Source organism: Artemia franciscana, unplaced genomic scaffold (assembly GCF_032884065.1).
Source record: "Artemia franciscana unplaced genomic scaffold, ASM3288406v1 PGA_scaffold_131, whole genome shotgun sequence".
Classification (NCBI taxonomy): Eukaryota; Metazoa; Arthropoda; class Branchiopoda; order Anostraca; family Artemiidae; genus Artemia; species Artemia franciscana.
In genome coordinates this window covers 985,247-1,011,868 of record NW_027062626.1, presented here as the reverse complement: position 1 = coordinate 1,011,868, position 26,622 = coordinate 985,247, and the positions used below count along the sequence as shown (strand labels likewise).

At 34.7% G+C, this 26,622-nt stretch overlaps 1 protein-coding gene and 1 long non-coding RNA gene across 3 annotated transcripts in view; one reads left to right on the top strand and one right to left on the bottom strand.

The window, feature by feature from the left end:
- LOC136041293 (limbic system-associated membrane protein-like) overlaps positions 1 to 26,622 on the bottom strand; it is a 255,171-nt gene that overhangs the window by 148,718 nt on the left and 79,831 nt on the right. The gene's annotated exons all lie outside the window — the stretch shown is intronic.
- LOC136041288 (uncharacterized) overlaps positions 4,343 to 26,622 on the top strand; it is an 88,432-nt gene continuing 66,152 nt past the window's right edge. For both annotated transcript variants that reach the window (XR_010620997.1, XR_010620996.1), the window contains exons 1-2: positions 4,343 to 4,457; positions 21,595 to 21,723. This is a non-coding gene — a long non-coding RNA (uncharacterized LOC136041288). The remainder of the gene's footprint in view (positions 4,458 to 21,594; positions 21,724 to 26,622) is intronic.

Below are 26,622 nucleotides of genomic sequence, written 5' to 3'. Positions count from 1 at the left end.
GACGCACCCTAACTGGAGAAGTATTGGAATAGAATATAAGAAATTTCCTGCTGCAAGTACCGTTACAGTTTCTGACTCAGATGATGACCTTTAGTGACATATAGGCTTTCGATTGCTGTTTATGTCCGCCCGTCGGTTTCTCCTCGTTTTACTTGCAGTTCTTGTTTCTTGTTTTTTAGTTGTTTTTTTTTTATTATCTGGAATAAGTCAAAGTTCCTCACATGTACTTAATTGGTTGTGTTTTTTTATGTTATACTTAGATTTGAGCCTATATTTGGAAATAACAGTTTAGTTTTGAAGATAAATACTAGGGTTGTTGATTGTTTGTTGTTGAATTGAAATTCTACTATTTGCAGGAGTGACGCCAAAATGGTCTCAGCAGGGGGAAAGGGATCTCCCAAATATTTTTTGAAAGAAAATATTGATACTTTTTTCTCTTTATTGTGATGAACTTTTCCTACCGTCGGCGATTGTCCGTAGTGCCAAAAAAATCTCCGTGTTGCGCGTAGCGCAACACGCTAAAAAATAGACATGGTACAAGGTTTTCATTAGTGGTATAATTTTAGGGCGTTTTCCGGTACTTTTTTTCCAAAGTGTTGGCAACATTGCATCCATCATCAAAGAAACTATTGATATTTCTGGACAAGGGCCACGCGAACACAAATGAAAGACAAGGTAAGGCAAATAAAAGATTGCCTAACAATAAGAGAAATGCGATGTCGTGCAGCAGTGCGTCATTGACTAGTTTATCAAGTGCGAAGAACATATCCAGGAAGATTACAAGAATGTCCTCAAAATATCGTAAAAGAAATCCTCAGTCACTGATATTATTAGACAAGCACAAAAAACCCTTTACAGACTTAAGAAGAATACTTCTACGAAAAGATGAACCACACAATAAAGCCCGACCTAAAATTCCATTCGTCTTTCTGTTACCAAGGTATCCAATTAACCTAAATCTTCATCACTATGAGGTGAGGTTTCTTTAACCGTAAAAATGGTTAATGGTTTCTTTAACCTAAATTCATATATGCCAAGCTCGTCCAATGGCTAAGGATTATTTCGGGCTCGCAACCTTAACAGTTTGTGGTTTGTCACGTTATGCCTATGAATTTATGCTTCCCCTCGAAGTGCTAGGCTCCAAGACCCAGGGTCACATATTTCTTTTAGTGTTGTTGACCTTGAATCCTATCGTTATGTTTCCTTTGTAGAGCTGTGACATTTTGTAATCAAAAATTTAAATCTCTCTACTCTGTGAACCGATTAAACTTTTATTTTCTAAACTAAGTTTAACTTCCAAATTTGCCTTTTATTAAAGGCACTGATATCAAAACATTAAACACTGCCTACGGTTTATTTGCCAATTTAGAAAGCGTTGTTGTGAGAGTTTCTCTTCGATTAAGCGCTTGGAATTAAATTTTTATTCTAAATTTCATTATTTTCTTGGCGAATAAAACATTATTATTTTTTATGCTGTACACAAAAATTCTGTATAAAAATCAGCTAAAAGTTGATGAAAATGATTTCAGCAGGTATACATTACTCCTCAGCTCAAATACAATTTTTTTCCAAATCAGGTGGTCAAAGTTTTGTTGGCTTCATAGCAATAGCTATTCAAGTTTCGTTTGCCTTCTTTTATTTCGTTTTTGCTGAAAACTGATCAATCGATTCCACTAACTTCTTCAAAATATAGAAACAAGAAATTTTAACTGCCTCATCTACTTTTCTTTTTCATTTACATTATTTTTTTTTTCATTTTATGCTTAGATTTTAAAGTGATAAAGGCATCTTAAAGTCAAAATAATTATATTATACGCCTGAGATTAAACCATACATAATTTTTGGTTTAGAAGTAGGGTATTTTTTCTGAGCTGGACCCTTTAATAGCCATTCAACTGCTTCAAAGATATAACAGCCAAAAACTTTACGTTTTACGAAAATATAACATTTCAGGAGGGTATTGAAAACGTCAATGTCATTGAAATGAAGTGAAATGAAGAAAGCAGTAGAAATGCCTAATTAAAGAACGATGTGTATTCAATGTATTATTTTTTTTCTCCATTGGCCACTTTATATTAAAGGAGTGGTCGTATAAATTCGAGATTGGAAGTTCTAGTGCTTTATTTAAGAGTCGAAAGTGATTGACGATAAGCCAACCCCTCCCTAGCCAGTCTTTACTACCCTTGCCCCCATGAGCTCCAAATAAGTCTCGTCAAAATATTTAGGTAATCATTTTTACCGAAATAATCGAAACACACAATAAATATGCCTCCGAGAAGGGCTTAACCCCAATGGCTTTGGGGGAAGGGCCAAAACGAATTCAAATTGCCAATTATTTAATCAGAGGTTTTGCCAGTTATTTAATCAGAGGCTTCATAATGGAATTGGTAAGGCCTGTTTGATGTTGGATGCGTAATAGCTCAAAATTTTCATGAATCCTCCTCTGGGTCAAAAGGGCAAACATTTTCGTTTCAGTAGAAAAAGGCTGAAAAAGACATTTTTCCCTGATCAGGCCAAATTTTTAGCCATAAGTCCTTAAGCCAAGAAGAACCTAACATATGAAAAAATCTAGGGCACGATCTCCCAAAGAATAGGGTCTGACTAAGAGCCAAAAAATTCTTCTTCTTGATCGGCTTAGAACTTATATCCTTAAATCCTTGAACTAAGGGAACGCGAATGCAAAAGGAATAAAAAAAATTACTCTCAAAATAACCTCGACAAAGGGCCAAAATCCTTTTCCTTGGCCATTCCTCATGTAAAGGTTGCCAGGGAAACCTGATAAACGTCTCATTAGATTAGAACTTGAATAAAGCAGCCTCCATATCCAGCCCCTTTCTACTACCCACCCTCAACCACTGAAGACAAATGATATTGGATTCAAATTTTTTGATTTTCACTTTGTTTAGAAACGTTGAAAGGTCTAATAAGTAAGCCTTTGAGGTCAACATAACACCACATCCTTGGGGGTAATGACCGTAAATTATATAAGTCTGCTATTGTTCATAGATTTTTTTTTTCAAAAAAGCTCTCAGGGATTGCTTGCTAGGCAAAGATTCTCAGAGTTTCAAATAGGCTTAATCTGCGGAGGACACGGTTACACGAGTAACACTTGTGAGCTTCTGTGTTTTCATATCACCTTCAGTATTTCGGGAATCAAAATAGCATATCTGCAACATCTTGGCCACAGGTCGGAGGATAATGCTGAAAGTTTAGTTAAGTCTGGGAGAGAAAGGGAGAGGATTGGACAAGGATAATAAGTTTGTATTTTGGGTCAGGGGGAGGAGTTAAGCAAATTTCGTCCCTTATCCAAGAAAAAATTTTGTACTATTAGCTCCAATTGGACTTTTTCGGATTATTAGCTCCTGCTCCGATAGTTTATGTATGGTCAAGTAACGAGGCACATCGAAACACGCTATATGCTGCCAAGCTATGAAAAAGCGTATCAGAAATATTTTGGGAACAGTTTGGGTAAAAATTTGAAACTTTTAGGGAGTGTTAAGCGGGCAAGTAGATCTCTTATTTTGACCTGAATGAGGGGGTAGAGTCAAATAAAAAACACCCTGTTTAGCCAGGTCATTGAAATAGCATATATGCGATATTGTACGAATAGCTTGGGGATTAAGTTAAAACTTACAGGTATACTGGGAAAAAGGGGCGGGGGTCAAGCATGAAGATTTGTGTTGAAGGATGTGGAGGAGACTAAAAATTGTAATCTCTGTTATGGCTTGGGTATCAAGTTAAAACTTTCCTAGAGTGTTAAGGGGGACAAGTAAGTGTTGAACAATGACTTGGGGAGAGGGTAGGAGCTAATCAAAAAAGACTACACGCACCCATGTAATCAAAATACCATTCCTTTAATGTATCGGGAATAGCTTGTAGGATGAAGTTTAAACTTTCAGGTGGCGCAAGAAAAAGAAGGGAAAGAGAGGTTGGATAAAACTAAAATTTTAAGATGGGAGAGGGACTCAATATGTTTCGTCTCCGGTAAACCTTAACATTATTTGGTTATAAGCTACTATAGGACTTATAATTTATTCACGCATAAATAGCAAGGAAGATCGAAAGATACCGTGCGTTACTAGACAATTATTACCGTGCTATCTTAGGAAGGACAAGTTTTGGCACTTTAAAACCCTTTTGGGCCAGAATCTTTTCATCGTAGAATCCAAAAATACAGTATCTACCTAGATTTAAAAAAAGGGTTTGGTTAGCTTTCCATGAGCCATCAGATAGATATTGAAGACATTCTGAGGGAAGGGAATAAAATAGCCTTTAATATCTTTTCATTTTGACCAAGCCTGAATATGGGTGCTCTGCAGTGATAGCTCCCTTTTTATTGCAGAAAAATATGTTTTCACTGTAGCATTAAAAGAATCCATTGACATCCTTACCTGGAACACAAGGTGAAGAAGTGCGGTGTTCTTAAAAGCTGTTGGATAATTCCCAGGATGGTTTAGGTAAATATTACCAGAAAAACTTTTAATATGGAAATTTGAACGAAAAATCCCGATCTTATTTTTATGTTTTATGTACTAAACAGTCATGAGACAGAGACTGTAAGCAAGGACCGAATGGTGCCAATAGCAACCAAAACTCTAAAAAAGCATTTTTTACTGACAACAAATGCAATAAAACAAATTAGCTTTTTTATGGTAATACCAAGTGTATAATATTCATTAAGTTTAAAGCTACCCAACTAAAGTTATGAGCCTCGGACAAATTATATTTTGAAAAAAAAAAAAAAAAAAAAAAAAAAAACAGGAAAGTATGACAGATTTTAAGGAAAAATACACCATCGAATTCAGCAAATCACAGCGCTCTTTGCAGGAGTGCCACTTTCAACAAAAATATGAGATTTTGAATTTTTCAGAGAAGAATTAATCAAAAATCCGTGTTAATATGGTTTTGTCTGTTTTTAAAGGGTAGGGAGGGATGGTATCGAACAGAGGGTCTGAGGATACCGGGAAAATACTCATTAGAAAAAAAAAGTCAAAAGCTCAGATAAATTCTACATTTATGAGAGTCTTCAAGACACTATTTGCAAAATGTAAAATTGCTCGTTTTTCTCGAATGCTCGCTGTCTAAAAGCTCTTGATTTAAAGAGTCGGGTTTGAGGAGGTAATAGTCCTCTTCGCACTCAAGGAAATTTTGGTTGTGCTATTAAAAACAAACTGAAATTGAATAAAGACAAGTTTTCATTCAAATGAAAAGTAAACAGCCATATTAAAAACTTAAAATGAAAGAAATTACTCTGTATATATGGTAGTCTTTAATCCTTAACTTTCCGCTCTTTACGATAAAGTGTCACTTTTTGTCCTAATTCTTCAAGAACGACTGCACAAACACAATGGCCGTTGATTCAGAATAAAGATATTTTTCAAGCAAAATAGAACTTTAGTGGAAATTGCGGGAGTTAAGGATGGGACAGCCCCCTCGTATACAGAATTATTTTGGTGTGTTTTAAGTTCTAATTTCCAAGTTCTCTACCTTATTTTAGAACATTTTTTTTTATTTATTTAACTTAGGCTCTGGATGAACTTCCTGAAAGTTTCAGTTACCTAAATCAACTACTTTTGTATTTTTAAAGCCCACCATCTAGAATACTCAAATTACCAAAAAAAAAACAACATTTACTAATCATCACATTACAAACCATGATACAGGATAAATCTATTATCGGACTTCAAACTATATGGCTTCTTGAAAGAGATAGACTTAGCTGTAAACTATCTACACAAGAACTGTGCTTATAGTTTGAAATTAAGATTGAAAACAAGCTAAACCATACCGGGAAAATAAGCCGGTTCAAAACATTCGCAGTATTGATCTTTGAAACCCATAATTTTATATGAAAGAAAGTAATAGCAATTTTGGAGAAATATTAAAAACGGTAACCATTATAAATAAGTCATAAAGGGGATCCAAATGGGTCTATTCTGCTCCCTCGCAAAAAACGTCCATTTGATATAAGAGAAATATTGGCAATTTTCGTCTCTTTCCTTTATCTTTTCTTTTCCCTAATAAATCATCGTTGCAGCGATAGCTGCAACTTAGTAAACAGCGAACTACAGCCCATAATAACCTAAAGTTCAAAACACATTTCGTAAGAAAAAGCAGGTGTCCAGTGAGACAAAATTGCCATGTGACCGTGACTAAGAAATGGTTAGTACTATTTCGGTTACTACTACTACTAACAACTCACCGCAGCACCAAGCTACCTCAGGCCAGCGCAGCTACGTACGTTCCTCCTCCATCCCAACCTATTCAGATCAATCCTTTTTACCTCCTTCCGAAAAAGTTCCCCTTTCCTTTAATCTTTCTTTATGACGTCCATCCACCCTAGATGAGGACGACCTACTTTCTGTTTAGCCCTAGATGGTTGGCCGGAAAGGAAAATCTTCAGCAATATTTCATCCTCCATCCACATAAGGTGCCCTAGCCATCTCAACCTTTCTTTCATTATAGCCCTAGAAAGCGGGATTGAGCTACATTTTTCGTAGAGCTTACTGTTTGAAATAGGGTCAGTCAGCCAGGGACCCAGGAAAATCCGTGGGCAGTGTCTCTAGAAAAGACCTAGCAAATCTTCATCCACTTTTCGGAACACCCCTGCTTCAGAGCCATATTTTACCACTGTCATCACTGTAGCTTCTAATATTCTAATCTCGGTTTATAGACTTATTTTGCCATTTTTAGACCACACTAATTTCTCGATAATTGCTACAATTACTATTATCACCTTTCTTATACAGTGGTTTGATTAAGTTTTTCCTAAAATCGTTAGGTATTTCTCCTTTTCCAAAAATCATATCCACAATCTTCAGTGACTTATTTCTAACCTCAGAGCCACCATATTTAAGAAACTCGTTTACCACGCAATCAGCACCTGTAGCCCCGTCCCTATCTTTAAATGGGACAAGTCTGGATTGAAAATCCCTCTCAATTTATTAACATAGCAGTAGAATATTATAGCATTATGCCGTGTAGCTGCATTTTCCAGATCCTCGGCAATTTTATCCATAGCCTCCACTTCACACAACCTTAGTATATATTTTAATGTTTTTTCCACTTTCTTTACATTCCTTTTGTTTTTATATGATTCATCACTCAGCCCCTTCTCCTCATATTAGTACCATCACTTGTACAAGCCCCTTCTTCTCTTTATTAGACATAAAGCTTTTTCACTAAGCTTTATGTTTAATAGAGAACTTAATTTCGGTTGATCTTAATAGTAGAAGTTAATTGTGGAGACACTTAATGGAAGTTTTGAAAAAGGACTTGAAATCCCCCTTAGATGGTGGGGCTAGAAGCAAAAAAGGCACCATTGGTATCACCGTGGTTTTACCAAAAAACCACACAGAGAGAAAACACCAAACAAACCACCACCCTGAACAAGAAGGAAAATAAGTTTTTTTGCACGGGTAGCACTTCTGTGTCTCCCTTTTTCTACCAAGACTAGCAGACTACCCCAACATCTTAGAGATATTTTTAATAGCTCATTCAAAAACTATTATCAAGATCTATATGCATAAATTTCTCTTGGTAACATCATCGATGCTTGTCATATGGCACCAAAAATGGCAAACGTTGGCTCATATCTCAAGTGGAAAGGCTAAGAAGCATAAAAAAGACATCATCATAATGTCAGTGGTTGATAATTCTGAACAAGAGAAGTGCCATCCCCCTTAGGTATAATATTTCTCCCTGCCCCTTTTTTAAGTTTCTTAAATCGTCTCCTGCCAAGCAGAACAAGCAGGTTACTGCAACATTTTGGGGAGATGCTTTATGGATTGTTTCAAAGATCTTGGTTATATCTGAAGGTTTTTGTTATCTTTGTTGTTTTTTCTCGTAAATTTGCCTTGACAATACCATTGTAAAGTGCTGAATGGCATCAAAAAGGGCACTTTGGATACCAATTCTAGAATTAAAGGCCAGGAAGCATAATAAGACTACCATTGAAATTTCTATTGTCTAAAACTTTTGGCTGGAAGTTTAAAATCCCCCTTTTACACCGGCCCCTCCCAATCTCTTATTAAGTGAAAACTAAAAATACACATCTGGAAAAAAAATATAATGAGTTGATCCTTTAACTTTGGTTTTCGAATAACAATTGTTATTCATGATTATCTGAGTAGTAAAAGTTAATTATGATAACAATTTCTCAACAGTTTCAAAAATGACTTGACACGCTTAGGCTGGCACGTATGCAGGGGGGGACCTTCGGCCCCCCACCTAAATTTTGTGAAATGTTTAATTTCCCCATGGTTTCTTGGGATTCGTGGCAGAAGTAGGACATTTGTTAAGAATCTAGATACATGTGTGAAACCTTTTTTCGGGATTATACAGCATGCAATTATCTGGTCAAGTCACTGCCCAATTATTAGCCCATTTTCTGTTTAACTTTTTACCCTCTTTGAAGTAATTAGCGATTGTACTGTTATTTTTTTGTGTAAAGAGAGTTTGCTTTCCACAGCAAAATAGAATTATCTTTGATATTAGGGCGTTTATCCTCCCTTTTCAAGATAAAGTACAGCTTTTAATGGATCAATTTTGGAAACTATCATTTTTCCTTAAAATCGACGTTTTTGCAATAGAAAAACCCCACACCCCCCCACAGCACCCATATTGCACTATCAACCCTAAAATTTCGTTTTGAGTGGGATATAATAGATTAATCACTGGTTCTAAATCGCTATGAACATAACCTGAGCCTAAAACGTACTTTTGAGGCTTCAGTCTCCTTCCCCCCATCCGCTACAATATTACAGATTAAAGTTAGTCTGTATTTTCCGATATACGTGCTTTTTGGATTTATTTAGTTACTAAATAAAAAAGTGCTACTTTATATCTGCTGTTTCGAAGGTTATGCCCCCCCCCCCTCCCGAAAAAAATTCCTGCGTACGTGCCTGCGCTGACGTATCCCTTTTTATTCTTTGTTTTAGACCACCAAAACACTGCCAAACGCTTTCTACGAGCTATATATGCTTACATATGTACGCTTATTATAAATTTGTCCAGACAAGGTCATCGTAAGACGGCATATGGCACGATAAGACTTTTTGTGTCATTTCAAGAGTGGATACGGCAGGAAGCATAAACGATATATCGCTGAAATCTTCATGGCCAAAAATATTTAACGGGATACTTAAAATCACCCTTTTGAATGATCCCCCTCCAACGCTCTCTCATAAGCGAAAAAAATAGTTTTGGAAAAAACAACCAAGTAAACAAAAATTATTTTCATTCAAATTCAATGCTTATAAAGGAAGAATGTTAAATGCAATTTATGTTTATCCGAACAGTAAAGTAAATTAAGAAATCATAGAATGTTTCTTCTTTCTTATCTCTGCTGACATTATAGGAGTGCCGAAATGTTTAATAAACCTAATGTTTGGCAATTAGTTTTCCCCCACCCCTAAAGGTGAGAATAAATATAGATTAATTTCTGTTCGTTTTAAGTTTTAATGTCGCTCCTTACTTTCAGCTAAAAACACTTGTTTTTTTATTTAGTTTCTGAACATTGTTGAACTAATTAAGGTTTGATTTTGGCTCACTGTTATATCGAGAAAATAGGGGCGGGGAGAGGGCCTAGTTGCCTACCATTTTTTTGTTACTTAAAAAGGGCACTAGTACTTTTAATTTTATTTACGAACATTTTTATTAATAATAAATTTACGTAACTTACGAATTAACTTACGCTACGAACCTCTATATTCGTATATTTTTTTTACGTATATGAGGGGGTTTTTCCCTCGTCATTACCTCGTTGTTCACATCAAAGCTCGAATTTTGTTCCAATTTCTTAAGAATGACCCCTGAATCACAAAGAGTTTAATTAGAATAAATAGCTCTTATGAAAGTAGTCTACTAAACAAAACTTTAGCGTAAAAAGCGAGGTATTGACGAGAGGGCAAATTCCCTCATATACGTAATAATTTCTGTTCATTTTAAGTTTTAGTGTTGTTCCTTTTTTTTAGTTTAAAAGACTTGCTTTTTTATTTAATTTCTGATCATTTTTGAAATAATACTGGTAAATCCGGCACCCCCTTCAGGGAAAATTCCTTTCCCCATTAAAACTCCTCCGTGGAAAGATCCTCCCACGTAACCTTCGACCAGGACCTCCCCCCTCACCACCAAAAAAATCCTTCCTTGAAATGTCTGTATACTTCCCATTAATCAACACTATAAGTAAACAATGGCCAGAGTTTACACCCTGCAACCCTTCCCCCAGGAACTCTGGGGGATTAAGTCGTCCTCAAAAATATAGTTATTAGATTTTTCGACTATGCTGAACAAAATGGCTATCTCAAAATTGTCATCGTGTGACTTAAAAAGGAAACTAGAACTTCTAATTTCCATTTGAATGAGCCCTCTCGCGATATTTTAGGACCACTGGGTTGATTTGACTATCCCTGGAAAAAAACAACAAAAACAACGAAAAAAATAGATAAAAAGGCATCCGTGATCTTTCTTCTGGCAAAAAATACAAAATTCCACATTCTTGTGAATAGGAGCTTGAAACCTCAGCTAACTTTTGTTTTGTGGAATTAAACCTGGTGAAAGTTATATATTTGAAATCAACATACAAATCTGATTCTTTTTATGTATCTATTGGTATCAATATTCTGTTTTTTAGAGTTTCGGTTACTATTGAGCCGGGTCGCTCCTTGCTTACATATTTTTAAGGGATGGGTCCACCACCTGTCACGGTAAATCCGTCAGAACCAGAGAGCTGCTCATCTCAATATTTGGATACATTGAGTCCTGTCTCAGAATTGTCCCTAACACCAAAAACAAGATGAACAATAGGGAATTTTTCAAGACGTTGGGAAATAAATTAGAATGAGTATTTCGGCCCTATGTCCAAGGGCCGTCCTCAGCAATGCAAAAATATATAAGAAAAAACAACTTACAAAAGCATAAAATCAATAAAACTAAAATGAACAGTTTTTCAAAACAGTCCCAGCATCCTTACCTCAGCGCAGTTAAACCAGGACTGATAAATAAATTGTGATGAAACAAGGCGATTCATTGAAATGAAAGAGAATGATTTAAAAACAAGTTTTTAATGCCAGCCGAGCCTTTTTCACTGCTGATCTCATATATATTTTTTTTTCCAGGGGTCATTGTATCGACCGGGCGGTCCTAGAATGTCACAAGAGGGCTCATTCTAACGGAAATGAAAAGTTCTAGTACCCTTTCTAAGTGACCAAAAAAATTAAAGGGCACCTAGGCCCCAACCCACACTCATTTTTTACCAAAGTCAACTGATCAAAATTTTTAGATAGCCATTTTGTTCAGCATAGTCAAAAACCTTAATAAATATATCTTTGAGATGACTTACTCCCCCACAGTCCCCGAGGAAGGGGCTGCGAGTTACAAACTTTGACCAGTGTTTGCATACAGTAATGATTATTGGGAAGTGTACAGACGTTTTCCAAGGGGATTATTTTGGTTTGGGGGGGTCGACGGGAGGGGGCTATGTGGGAGGATCTTTCCTTGAAGGAATATGTCATGGGGGAGGAGAAATTCAATGAAGGGGGCACACGATTTTCTAGCATTATTACAAGAAAACAATGAAAAAATAAATATGAAAAAGTTTTTTCAACTGAAAGTAAGGAGCAGCATTAAAACTTAAAACGAACACAGATTATTATGAATATGAGGGGCTCATCTCCTCCTAAATACCTCGCTCTTTACGCCAAAGTATTTTTAGTAATTTCAACTATTTATTTTACGGCCTTTCTGATTCACGGGTCATTCTTAAAGGGTTGGGACAAAATTTAGGCTTTAGTGTAAAGAGTGAGGTATTAACGGGGGGACAAACCCCCTCTATGCATAATAAAAATATAAGAATATAAAAGTTCGCTACATAAGTTAATTCCTAGGTTACAGATATTTTTACTAATAAAAAACGTTAAAAATTAAAAGTTCTAGTTGCCTTTTCAAGTAACCAAAAAACTGGAGGGCAGCTAGGCGTCCTCCCCCACCCCTTTTTCTCAAAATCGTCTGATCAAAACTAAGAGAATGCCATTTAGCCAAAAAAAAGAATTAATATGCAAATTTTATTTTAATAATTTATGTGCGGAGAGCCAAAATCAAACATGTATTAATTAAAAAACGTTCAGAAATTAAATAAGAAAAACTAGAAATGATGAAATAAAAAAAAAGGGGCTGCTTCCTCATCAACGCCTCGCTCTTTACGCTAGAGTTATACTCTTTCTCTCAACTCTTTGAGTCCCCCAATAGCCTCTCATATACGTTTGAACCTCTCAGCAGCCCCTTTCATATACGAAGTAATTTCTGTTCGTTTTAAGTTTTAATGTCGCATCTTACTTTCAGTTGAAAAACATTTGTTTTTTTTTTATTTAATTTCTGAACGTTTTTGAATCAATGCATGTTTTGATTTTGGCTCTCCGCAGAGGAATAATTAAAACGAAATTTGCATATTTATTTTTTTGGCTAAATGGCTTTCTCATAATTTTGATCGAATGATTTTGAGAAAAAGAAGAGCGGGGGAGGCAGCCTAGTTGCCCTCCAATTTTTTGGTTAATTAGAAAGGCAACTAGAACTTTTAATTTTTTACGAATCTTTTTATTAGTAAAGATATAAGTAACTTATAAATTAGCTTAGGTAAAGAACTTTTTATTCTCATGTTTGTATTACATATATGAGAGGGTTTACCCCCTCGTCAGTACCTTTCTCTTTACGCTAAATCTTATATTTTGTCCCAATTCATTAAGAATGACCCCCAAATCACAAAAGCCGTACAATAAATAGTTGACATTACTAAAAATACTTTAGCGTAAAGAGCGAGGTATTAGGAGGAGGTGAGCCCCTCATATGGACAATAATTTCTGTTCGTTTTAAGTTTTAATGCTGCTCCTTATTTCCAGCTGAAAAAACTTTTTCATATTTATTTTTTCATTGTTTAATTTTTTTTTTAATAATGCTAGTAAACCCTGCACTCCCTTCACGGAAATTTTCTTCCCCCATGACAAATTCCTCGATGGAAAGTTCCCCCAGCATATCCCCCGCTTCTCAACCCCTCCCGCCAACCAAAAAATCCTCCTGAAAACTCCTGTACACTTCCCAATAACCATTACTATACGTAAGCATTGGTCAAAGTTTGTAACTTGTAGCCCCTCCCAAGGGGACTGTGGGGGAGTAAATCGTCCCCAAAGACATAGTTATAAGGTTTTTCGACTACGTTAAATAAAATGGTTATCTCAGAATTTTAATCCGTTGACTTTGGGAAAATAATTAGCGTGGGAGCGGGCCTAGGTGCCCTCCAATTTTTTTGCTCACTTAAAAAGGGCGCTATAACTTTTCATTTCCGTTAGAATGAGCCCTCTCGCAACATTCTAGGACAACTGGGTCGATACGATCACCCCAGAAAAAGCAAAAAAAAAAACAAATAAGCACGCATCTGTGATCTGCCTTCTGGCAAAATACACAAAATTTCACATTTTTGTAGATAGGACCTTGAAACTTCTATAGTGGGGTTCTCTGATATGCTGAATCTGATGGTGCTATTTTCGTTAAGATTCTGGGACTTTTAGGGGGTTTTCCCCCTATTTTCTAAAATAAGGCAAATTTCTACAGGCTCGTAACTTTTGATGGGTAAGACTAAACTTGATTAAACTTATATATTTAAAATCAGCATTAAAATTTGGTTCTTTTGATGTAGCTATTGGTATCAAAATTCCATTTTTTTAGAGTTTTGGTTACTATTGAGCCGGGTCGCTCCTTACTACAGTTCGCTACCACGAACTCTTTGATTTCATAAGGTCATATTTAATTACCCATGAGGCGCACCCATGGGTAAGCCATTTATTTGTTGGCAGAAAGAATTATGGAATTAAATTGCGACGTTTTAATGACCTTGGTTAAACTTTGTAACAAGTACTCAATGTATTTCCAATTCCATAATTCTTTCTACCAACAGATAAATGGTTTACCCATGGGTGCGCCTCTCTCTGAGTTACTGATGAATATTTATGTAGAGTATATTGAAAATTGGGCATTAAATCCATATTTTTGAAACATACCTTTTGGGGACGTTACATGGATGACGTAATTTCACTTTGGAACTATGGGGAAAATGAACTTAGGGGTTTTTAGTTCACCTTAATACATGTGATTTGCAGTTTACCTTAGAAATTGAAATTGCAAATAAAATCTCATTCCTAGATGTTCTAATTATTCGTAACTTAGATGAACTCAATTTTACTATTTACAGAAAACCAACACAAAACAACAGATATTTACATTTTGAATCCCCCCCCCCACAAGTTAAAAGAGGTGTCGTAATATCTCTTGTCGATCGTGCCCTAAACATTTGTTCTGATTCCTACATCACAGCTGAACTAGACTTTATCAGGGACATACTTTTTGGAAATGGGCATCCTCTTTTATTTATTAATAATACAATTAACCGTAGAGTGAAAAGACACTCCCATAAAATCAACGATAATTTACCATGTGAGAATCCCGATAAACCCCAAAACATAATTTACCTCCCATATATTACAAAAATCACTAGAAATCTTAAAGAAGTATTCACACAAAATAATCTATATGTTGTATTTACCAATAATTTAAAAATCATAAATCTCCTAAATTCTGGTAAAGATAAAGCTCCAGTTACTCGCCAAAGAGGTGTCTATCAAATACCATGCGACTGTGGCAAATTCTATGTAGGGAGAACCCACCAGAATTTCGAGAAACACCTACAACAGCGTAAGGATAATATCACCAAAGCTCTGAATTTTAATATTACTTCTGCTTTAAGAAGCCATGTTTTTGAAAATCCTAGCCACAAAATACTTTTTGAAGAAACCGCCATTATTAGCAATGATCTAGGCTTAAAGCAAGTAGTTCGATAAACAATTGAAATCAGACTTAAGATTAATAATAATATTTCCTTCAATAGGGATTTAGGAGAATATTCACTAAATGCTCTATGCACAAATTTAATTAAAAATGACCTTACGAAATATTACAAAAAAAAACAATAGATATTAACACAGAACCTGTCACAAATGGACCTATGAGATCAGCAGCGAAAAAAGCTAGGCTTGCATTAAAAACGTGTTTTTAAATCATTCTCTTTCATTTCAATGAATTGCCTCGTTTCATCACAATTTATTTATCAGTCCTGGTTGAACTTCACTGAGGTAAGGATGCTGGTACTGTTTTGAAAAACTAATCATTTTAGTTTTATTGATATTATCCTCTTGTAAGTTGTCATTCTAATTTGTTTCCCACTGTCTTGAGAAATTCCCTATTGTTCTTCTTGTTTTGGTGTTTGTGATGGAAAGGCAGTGTGGTCTTCGTCGCTATTTACGTCTCGCTCATGAAGAATTATCCCTCGATAATGTATTGTCCTGTTAAGGCCTATATTTTTGTTTCGGGGGACGCTAAAAAGGCACATTGATGTTGCATAATCTCTTTTTTTTTAAATAAAAAAAGTTTCCGTGCTCGTACTTCTCAAGAAAACAAAATTTTATTTTTTTTTTAAATAAAAGAATGAAATACCTGTTCCAAGACACTCGAACTTGCTGATTAATTCTTCGGTTTTTATGAGACCACCTAACTTTTAATGGGCTTTTCCCTCTTCTCTAAAATTATGAAATTTCTATAAAGCGAAAATATTTTAATTGTTGACCTTAAATCCAGTAAATATTAGCACAGTTAGAATCTCTATGAAAATTAAATTTTATTGATTTGTCTACTTTTTTGGGTTCCTGAACAGTCCTATTACCTGAACAATTTTTTAGGGTCACGAAACTATTGTTAATAGATGCATTTTGGCTTTTTGAACATCTTTTGTCTCTTGCAAAATTACCTCACACTCACCGTTATGGAGTTATTATATATTTGCACATTAGGGGGGGGGGATAAAGCATAGCATATATTAAATACAGCAATGGCTAGTTTACGTATTTAATATATGCTATGCTTTACCCCCACCCCCTGATGTGCAAATACATAGCCCAAATTTGTTTCTAAACTATTACAGATTCGCGCTTTCAAATATCCGATCAACGAAACCGGAAATTGTTGCAATTCTAGATGTGTAAATACAGGCTATTTGGGGCAGAATAACTTCATAACGGTGAGTTTGCAGTAGTTTTGCAAGAGAGAAAAGATGTTTCAAAATCAAAATGCATCTATTAACAATAGTTTCATGACATTAAACAACTGTTCAGGTAATAGAAACATTGAGCCTTTTCTGATACATAGGTTTATTATGTGTCTGTTACTATTGTCATTCCACTAACTGTTCACAGCCATTCAACACTGCTTTTAAGCTAGACCAGTCTGGGAGTCGCTAATTTATCCTATAGGTTTTTTTTCCAGAATACCATTAAGCAGCAACATATTTCATAAAATTGATAAAAAATTACTCTCTGACATCAAAATAAATCATACAAAATTTACCCTCAAAGGCTTATCAAAAATGTGTTTGGGAAAAAATTCATTGTCTTTCTAAGCTTCGAATTTCGTTTTGGGAGCAGCACTTTATTTTTATTCAATTTTTTCTTATGCCACCGATTTCAAGCTATTGCGAGAAAGTAGTAAGGTCTGACCTTCACAGCTTCATTGAAAGTTTGACCGTCTGACCAGATTGATAAACCATGATATTATATTTTGGAAAGCTGGGTACAATTCTTGCCTGGGATCAAAAAGTCTGGTTGTCCTTTATCCTGGCTTCAGGGCCTACAGTGCAAAAAAATGGGTTTGGACCTTCACAACCTGTGCCAATAAGAAAGAAAGCATTACCATCTTTGGCCCGAAAAACCTTACAGCAGATTTAGAAAGCAATCAAAATTCATCGAACAAAAAGTGTTTGTCTATATGATGCTTACAGTTGTTTCCTCATTTAAGAGTAATCACTTTTTGTTTACTTGTTTTTAATTCTTTACACATTCAAGAGGATTTATTTTTGTTTTATTATGCGTTCACTCATACTACAGTTACCTTATGGTACTCACCGGAACTAAAAGCCAAAGACAAAAAGAAAAAGGTCAGATCAAAGAAAAGCATTATAAGCCAACTGAATGAAACTTGCACTGATTCACAACTGAAGAGAAAGAGTAAAAGTTCACCAAGAAATGTTGAAGAAAGTCATGCGTTCCTAAGAGCAAAGGAGTGGTCAGCAAGGAGCTCACTTAGAAATGGGAACCCAATTGGATATTTCTAATTAATAATCACGCTGTGGAGTGGTTACAAAGTGGCTATTGGAAGACCCTCATGTTAGAGACAAAGAGATTAACCCTACCAGATAGAAGGATTTGAAACGGAATAGGATATTAAGGAGGATGGTACACACATTGAATGGGAAATATTATGCAACTTTATTAGTAGAAAGAAGAGATTTTCCAGCTGAATAAATAAATGCACACAGGAAGAAAAATTAAGGGATATAGAATGACCGTTTGGGTACCAGCCATTTGTTTTACTTTAAATACAGTATACATAGTAGTCGGTGCTGGTACTTTGACTCCGAGTAAATCTTACATGAATATTAAAAAATTTCTGCAACATAATGGTTTGAAAGTTTCAAAGTTAATATGAGAGTAACTTGCAGCGACGAATGCTGAAATTTACTGCAGTGTTGAAAAAAACAAGAGCGGAGATGCATGAATAATTCATCTATGCCTAAATTAATATAATATATGTTTCTTTGCAGAGAACTACATATTCACAATGAGGTGTTGCTGTGACTGTGACCCAAGGTTTTGGAACGACACAAGCTATTGTTTTTGTTAAATCAGAATGAAACCCATAAAGGCACTACTATAAACCATAGTAGCTCATCACTCAAAATCAATATTGAAATTAAACAGGCCTTTTTGAAAGATAAGAAGGATGGGGACGTAGCCCTAGTTATAACTGCCACTGTTAGCCAGGTTTTGTTGAGTTGATTTTGTAAAGTTTTAAGAGAAAAAAACGGGTTTAATTTAAATATGGCTGTGGAACAAACAACAAAATAAGAAAACCACACAAAACATTAATTAATAAAAAATGGGAATAATTTCGGCTACGCTTCCTGAAGTCTTTCTCAACGAAAAGAAAAAAAACTTTAAAGAAGAAAAAGTAGTTCTTTAAATCAAAACCATCTAAAAAAAAAAGATAAACTAAACAGATAAAGAAAGCAAGAGAAAAAACAGCTAAAAGACAAAACAAACTAATGCAACTCACGTTCTAAATAATTTTCAACTCGCTGAACAAGACAAAAACGAATATCTCTAGTGCACAAAAGGTAATTATCTTCTTTAAAATCAGTGAATAAATGGGAACTATTAAAATTGAAGACTATATTTATTTGAAAAAAAGGTCATACAATCCCCCACCGTTTTTTTTAATTGCTTTTTTGAAAGTAAACCCGCCTTTCTTTCTTAATTTTTCATAAATGGGAAAGCAGTGTGGTCTAAAAAGTTATTCAAATGGATTTTGCCAGCCCCCTAGTAACTAGGCCGATGAGAAGATATTTTCAAACACAAAACTAGACCTTAAGTATAACTGCTTTTTGGTTGATATCTGACGCACAATTAATGTAGATGTCTCGACGACAAGAATTTAGGGACTTCATCCTGTATAGTTGAGATTGTTTCTACACGTCCACGGCCGGAAAAGTCCGATTGGAATGATTAGGCCCAATTGGGCCCCATGTTTGAAAGGGCCCCGCTCCACCATCAAAATAAACATTTGATTTTTGAAATTATGAAATGTTCTTAGCAAATTGAATAAGCGTTGCTTCTAGAGAGAGATCATTTTCCAGGGTAAAACCAATAAAAAGAGTATGTGATATCAACAATAAATCAGGATAGACTAAACAGTTTAGCAATCATGTTTATTGAAAGTGAAGACACAGGGAAAATAAATTTTTAGAGCCGTTTTAGAAGCATTTAAAGAACAAAAACTTAGAAACATGTAAATTCATGTGCCAATATTCGGTGATAAAAATTTTAAAAGGAATTTTCATCAGTATCATAATATCTAAGGCACCCAAACGTAAATTAATTTAAGCACAAAATGAGAGTAAAGAAGAAAAGACAAGGACGAAACCGTAAGCTCAAAATAAACAACCTTGACCATCAAAAGTGACATGATCAATCCAAGCAATTAAGGCAAAAGGTACTGAAAAAATGTCTGTAGCAATGATAAGCGAAAATAAAAATTAAAGATACATGTAGTTAAAATTTAAGCGAAACCAACAAATTAGAACAAGTCAAAAACAAAATTCAAGAATATAGAAATTTGCAGTTAAAAGATAAATGGCAGTGAGAATTACAACGACTCAAAAACTAAAGTGAAGAACAAAAAAAAATGCGGTTACAAGAAATGCAACAATCAGGGTCACAACGAATCAAAATAAAAATGATGAATAAAGAAGTGTGTGGTTAGAGCTTTAGAAGATATGCGACCGGGAGAACAAAGAAATAAACAATTAGAAGATAATTGGTAGCGAGCATTACAAGCAACAGCAGGAATCAGAATTTTCCAAAGATGAAAATGAAGAACAAATAATTGTAGCGTTAGCAGAAATGCTAAAACAAGTATCAAGACTGTCAAAAATGAAGAACTGTGCGGTCAAAGGACAGCGAGAATCAGAACGTGTCAAAAATGAAAGTGCAGAAGAAAAAAGGTGCTTGTTTACGTAATGGTACACACTTGGGAACAAACTGGTTTTATCTGTCTCTATTAAGAGACAATTACCTTACGCTTAGTGGAAAACAAGAGACGGGTGACAGAAAACATTGGACTTCTGTAATGTGAGCTATATATTTGCAAATTGGGGGGGAGTGAGGGTAATGTATTTGGACAGTGTGAAGTTAGAAAACAGTTCTTACTTCATAATATGCTGAATAACTTTAGCTAACACACCTTGCATGTAGACCCGCTATACTTTACCCCCCCCCCCCTAATTCGTAGATATATAGCCCAAATTTCTTTATAAAGCATTATATTTTCATTGTATTTTGGTATATCTCATTAGGATTGACCTTACTTCACTTCTCGAGTGTGCTCCATTATGTACACAAGTACCGAACAAATATAGCACCATTACAATATCCAATGCCAACAAATTGTGGCTTAAAACCCAGTAAAAACCTAGAAAGACGCCGTAAACTACGCAGGTATTATTTACAAGTCATTTGGAGCCTTCAACTCTGAAGGTATTCGCTTTGGAGTTTTCCATTATCCCATGGGGAAAGTAGCCAATAAAGATTATTTACTTGTGGGCTTGTGCCTGCTTGGTCGAATTGCATTCATGCATCAGAGTATCAAAGGTAGACTTAGGACACCAGCTTGCCTGCGATATAACGACTCATTTCGGAATGTGTCTCGACAACAAAATCTTTGAATCAACCTTCCTCTTACCAGGCAATCGGTACCTGGCTTTTCAAAAATGGAACTGAAACATCAAATTCAGTTTTCTGACTAAATTGTGGCTGAAGCCCAACAAGCCCTTCTGGTGCGGATGATAAGAACTTGGAACCTCAACCCCCTTTTCCCCCAAAGACGTCGAGTAGGATCCTTGCCCTCTAAAGCATTTAACTAATAAACTTGCTATTACTTTCCATCAAATATAGTTGGTGTCTGTGCTCTCCTCTTTGTACATTTGCTGAAGATAAGAATTTAAAAGTCTCCTTTCCAAACTCAAAACACAGGCTTTATCTGAAACAATCTACGAAAAACGCGCAATTAGTGTACTTGCAGTTGAAACCAGTGGTGCCAAGCCATGAAAGTGTCAGGGAGCAGGGATTTCTTTTCTTTAATGAAGACACAAAAAAGAACATTTTTTAAAATCTAGGGTAGTAGTTTGTTTCTTTTCGTTTTTTTCAGTAAAAATGTAAGAAAATTGTTTTTCTAAGTCAAAGGGGGCAAACACGTCCTTGTCTCTCCTCAACCACTCCTCAGCACAGAACTCCTGGTTGAGACCTTTTGGTGACACCTTCGGGGAGATATCGTAATAACAAAGATTGTGGATCCTTTTAACTCCCCTGCAAAAGAAGTTGGCTCGGTTAGGGAATTTCGAATGGTGCAAAAATACTGACTTTTGCTTTCAAAATACTGATTATTTTTCTGGCAACTCGTTTTGGTAAATGAATAGAAAACGTCTTGCAGAAAAAAGTTCAATACCAAGAAAAGTAGAGAGGCATATCAAAACCTAATGTTTGCGTCGCAGGTTAACATTTCCGCAATATGAAAGGGCTTTGATACAGACTAACGTTCCCATAATAAGAGAGGAGCTTCAACCCCTCAGCACCAGTGTTGCATTACTTATAATTTCTTACTATTAACTCTTTGATCCAGGACTCAGCATTAGGGATACTGTCGCCTTTTCCCATCAATCCCTTTCGCTTACGTTCATGTTTGGATATTCAAGCCTACCCCTCAAAATATTTATTGAAAGGAGGGAGTGGGGGGTCTGAAATATCTGAAATGGATCTAAGGCTTATTATTTTTGCATTTTTCAATGGGAGTTCCTCAAACATATCTTTTCGAGTGTCATTTCTTACACTGATATCCCTTCTGTGTAAGAAAAAATATATTAATTTGATCTTTTATTTTATACTTTAGATATCTTTGAGCATAATCTACTCATTCTAAGGTTCATGTGACTTGGACAGCCCTTATGCAGTGTGTCCAATTACTTCAATTCTTCATTAAGTGACATTCGGCAAAACATGTGAAGATTTCAATTACATAGTAAGTCATTATGTCTCTGGGCTGGGCGGCACTTGGGTTTTCCAGTTTTCCGGCTGGTTGACGGATGTGTTTTTGACACCAGAACATTTTAGAAAAACCTTCTGGAAATTGTGTTTGAGAAATCAACTTACTAGACGATAACGTATTAGAAAATAATTTGAAAAAAAACTAAAAAAAAAAACACCTAAATACTAAGAAAACAACACAGAAATACCGAAAAAATAACAAAAAATACCGTGTTTGTTACAAAAAAAAACACTAAAAAAAACAAAACACCAGAAAAACTAAAAAAAAAACTAAAAAAAAAATAAGTAAAAAATAAAAAAAAAACTAAAAAAAAACGTATGCAAAAAAAAACTAAAATTACATAAAAATTGAATTAAATTAAATTACATTAAAATTGCAATAATTAATTACAATAAAACAAAATGAAATTAAAATTGCAATAAAATATTTTGCAATATAAGGAAGCTTTCATTTCAGTAATTTGCAGAAGCGAAAATTGAGGCTCTTATTAAATTTTATATATTTAGGCTTTTATTTTATATATATATATATATATATATATATATATATATATATATATATATATATATATATATATATATAAATCAAGAATGTTTATCCAATGAGAAACACTGAAATTCGCGAAAACCCCATTTTTGGAGGTAACGTCTCTGAAGTAACCTGGACAAGTTATTGTAAAAGAACTGAGATTAAATACTAACAATGTTTTTCTGTACCAAAGTAAAATATAACGTTAGAAAATTTCATGTGTAATAGGGTGCAAAAGCCCCCTTGCCCCACACTCTTTACGCTAAAATATCCGCTTTTTTGCAAATACTTCAATAATGAATGCTCTAACGTAAAGGCAATGTGATAGCATTTTTTTGAAGCTTTTCTTAACTTATTTAAGACCATCTATTTTTGTTCAAGTGAAACAAAAAGACAAAACGAAAAAAAAGGTATATACCAACAGTGCAAAGTTTGATTGGCAAGCGCTAAATAAATTTACAAAGAATAAGTTTTGACATAGGGAATGTGTCGTGGTACATTTAAATTCATTTAATTTTTTCGTCAGGAAAAGCGGTTTATTTGCCTGTTTGACGATATTTGAACAATGCATAGTCCATTCCATTAAATATTCTTCAAATTAAAAGGGTATCCTTTATTGTGATGGGTATACAGCAATATAACAGTAGGATATTTATTCTTTGTTAATGTGTCTTAAAGAATAACTACAATCTTATCTTATCCTAAATAGTTATGGAAATTTCTTGGCTATCTTTAAATTGCGTGCTTTTTATGCGGATTTCCAATTGCCTGACTATTTGATTTGACAATGAGAAACGAAAAGAATGTAGAGGACAATAATGAACAGCTCGTAGAATTGTCTTTTAAAGCTTTTTTCTTCACAGTCTGTTTACACTAACACGGTTTCATCGCCTGAGTTATTCACTTTGATTAGCTCTGATTACCCTTTTCTTTTAAATATTTTTGTGTTCGCTATGTATTCAGCTTGCCTGAACCTGCACTATTTAATTTTTTTAGTCCAGTAATTTTAAGGATAAACTCAGGCGAAAAATGATGTTAACTCTAACATGTCCATCCTGAACCATGAAGGATTTAAAATAATTCAGCTTAAAAAAAAAAAAAAAATCATTTTCTGGCGTCTCGTAAAGTTTATGTCTTGTAACTTAAGGTGGTATTGAAATGTAGCAACCACAAAGAGAAAACCACAGTCAACCACTTATTTTTTATGCTAAGGTTTGACTTCTCTGGCCAATGTTTCAAGAACAAATGCTGTGAAACAACAGCAATGGGATACAATATATTTTTCCCTGTGCATCGGGAATGAAAGGGCTTTAAGTAAAAATAAAAAATCCTGTTCGAATCTTTTGAAAGGTAATCAGTAAATAAAATACCTTCAATTGCCAATTAGCCGTATTTCTTGTGCTCATCAAAATGTTTTCAGTACTAAAAAATAAAACGTTACCATTAAATGTTTTGGGGTTAAGGGGGTAAGGCAACCCGTTTTATTTATAGGTTAAATTACGTTTGTAATAAGGTGTAAATTACGTTTGTTTTAAGGAGTAATGTCACTCTATGCTTTCACTCGAAAATATATTTTTCTATTTAATATAATGAAAAGAGAATTCACCAATGCAACAGTACAAACATATAAAAAAAAGGACAGAAGGAGAAAAGGAAGACTGTTTTCCTACATTAGTGATCAATATAGATCAGCACTTGAATGAGGCCTTAACCCTACTCATCCATACAATCACATAGGTCAAACAGCATAGCCATACACAATCAACATGAAATCGGCACTTTCCTGTGGCATAATTTTTCGAACTTAAAAGGTACTAAAACTTTGCCTCGCTATTTGAACGGGCTGAGCCTTCTTCCAATATCATATGACTACTACACACAAGGGAAAGTATAAATTAAGGGCTAAAAAAATCAATTTATAATATTTCTCAAATAGTCTTACAGTAGAACTGGATCATTAATTTAGTGTATTCTGGCCACAGCCAACAACATCAAAATAAAAAGATATCAGAGCAGAATTCCTGAAATCGGCACTTTGCTGTGGCATACTTTTTTGAACTTAAAAAGGTTCTAAAACTTTGCCTCGCTATTTGAGCGAGCTGAGCCCTCTTCCAATATCATATGACCACTATAAACTAGGGGAAGTATGAATTAAGAGCTACAAAGATCAATTTAAAATTTATCTCAAAATAATCTTACAGTAGATCTGGATCATTAATTTAGTGTAGTCTGGCCACATCAAACAACGTGAAAATAAACACAGCAGTAGGAAAATAAAAGAAACATAGCTTTGTGTTAACCAAAGATTTAATTTAACGCTTATACAATGCAAGGAATGTTGCCTTCTCTTCCTGTAATTATGGTCAAGTAGGCGGAAATTAAGAACGCTGTCCACACTTCAGCAAACGTTCAATTCCCAAAAATGGTTTTCGCTATGTTTGTCTTACTTTATATCAATAACTCTTATTGACAGACGGTTATTGCCTATACATAAGGCAGGATCGTATTTTCCATTCTTTCAGTCTAATATATCCCTAGATATCCCATTCTTCAAGAGATCCCTTGGTATTCTTCTTAGAGTAGCTTTTAAACAAGAAAAATGAAATGGAAAAAGCACACCTGCTTTACATTTGAATTGGACGCTTACATTCTGGATGGGGCTATATTGAGTTAAAGTAGAAAGGAAGCAAAATTCGAGTTTTTTTTGTGTTATACTTCTAAATACCAAATTCCTTGGGAAATACAAAACTTGGAGTCTTAAAAGTTAAATAAAAAGGAAAAAAACTAATGGAATATTTGGAAAGGTGACCTTAAGCATTAGTTAAAAATATGAAAAAACCCGGCGAAAGATATGTTTTAAGGAAAGATACTATAAATTTTTGCATTTTCGAAAAATAATTATTCTAATCATAGACATTCTTTGTTGTTCCGTTTGTCCATGTTTTTTCTATTAATTTTTTTTTGTCTGTAGGCTGTGAAGAGATTATATAGGAATACATAGGAATAAAAAAATTTACAAGCTAAGGGTTTAAACAAGTTAAGATAAAGGAGTTAGTATGTTAGTAGCAGCATACTAAATCCCTATAAAAAAATTTATTTAGCTCCACTTCTTTTCTGAATGTAATCTTCCACAATTTCCCCTCTGCTCACTTGTAATCAAACACTTCGTGGTAACGAACTGTAATAAGGAGCAACCCGGTTCAATAATAACCGAAACTCTAAAAACGGAATTTGATACCAATAGTTACATCAAAATAATTATATTTTAATGCTAATTTTAAATATATAAGTTTCACCAAGTTTAGCTTTACCCATCAAGAGTTACGAGCCTGAAAAAATTTGCCGTATTTTTGAAAGTAGGAGTAAACACCCCTTAAAAGTGATAGAATCTTAAAGAAAATCATACCATCAGATTCAGCGTTTTTTTACACAAGAAGTCCCCACGGGAACTAGAATTTCTCATCGTCTAAGTAGCGAGGTAAATCAGAAAACACTGTATGTGATGTTATCAAAATAGTGTATCTATAATATGGCTAAGGATATCAAGTTGAAAATCTCAGTGAGTGGTAAGATGCCAAGTGGACCTCTCAGGAGGAGGGTCTTAGAGAGGGAGGGGCCAAAAGTATTCTCTCGTATCCACTTAAACATTTTTGCACTATGATCCCATTGAGGTAGCGTAAGAGAAAGAAATGGGAGGTGCGAGGAGACTTCAAATTTTAAATTGAGAGTAAGGAGTTTAAAATCTTTCTTCTTCGGCCAACCTAAACGTTTTCATACACCAGAAGCTGCTATGGGACTTAGAATATGTTCATGGTTCAGCAGTAAGATAAATCATAAGGTACTATCTGCTGCCAGGTAATCAAGAGAACACATGTACAATATCTTGGGAGTGGCTTTAGGGATCAATCTGAAATTTTCAGAATTCAGATGAACCATAGAAATTGCAGCAAGAAAAAAAATATGTTAGTTAAAAGTGAACAGAAATAAAAATGGAACAATCTTTGAAAAATAAAAAAATGGTTAGGACGGTTAAATATTGGCAACAAACATAAATAGTCCTTGAGTGTGTCGAAATTAAGATGAACAGACACTAGACACTATTATGAATAAATAGATGGAACTTAAATTAAACCTTAGTTAAAATATGTACTTAAGCTTAAAAGGAATAAAAATTCTATTGGTAGATTTTTGGCTCTCACCCTTCTCAAACACCCTGAAAAATAGTGTGAAAATTGCTCTTTATCGAAAACTATAAAGATTTCTAAAAAAAAATCCGATTGAAGCTCCAAAAGCTTTATTTAGTCATTAGATGTACCATATTCTGGAATACAATCGTTTTTCACA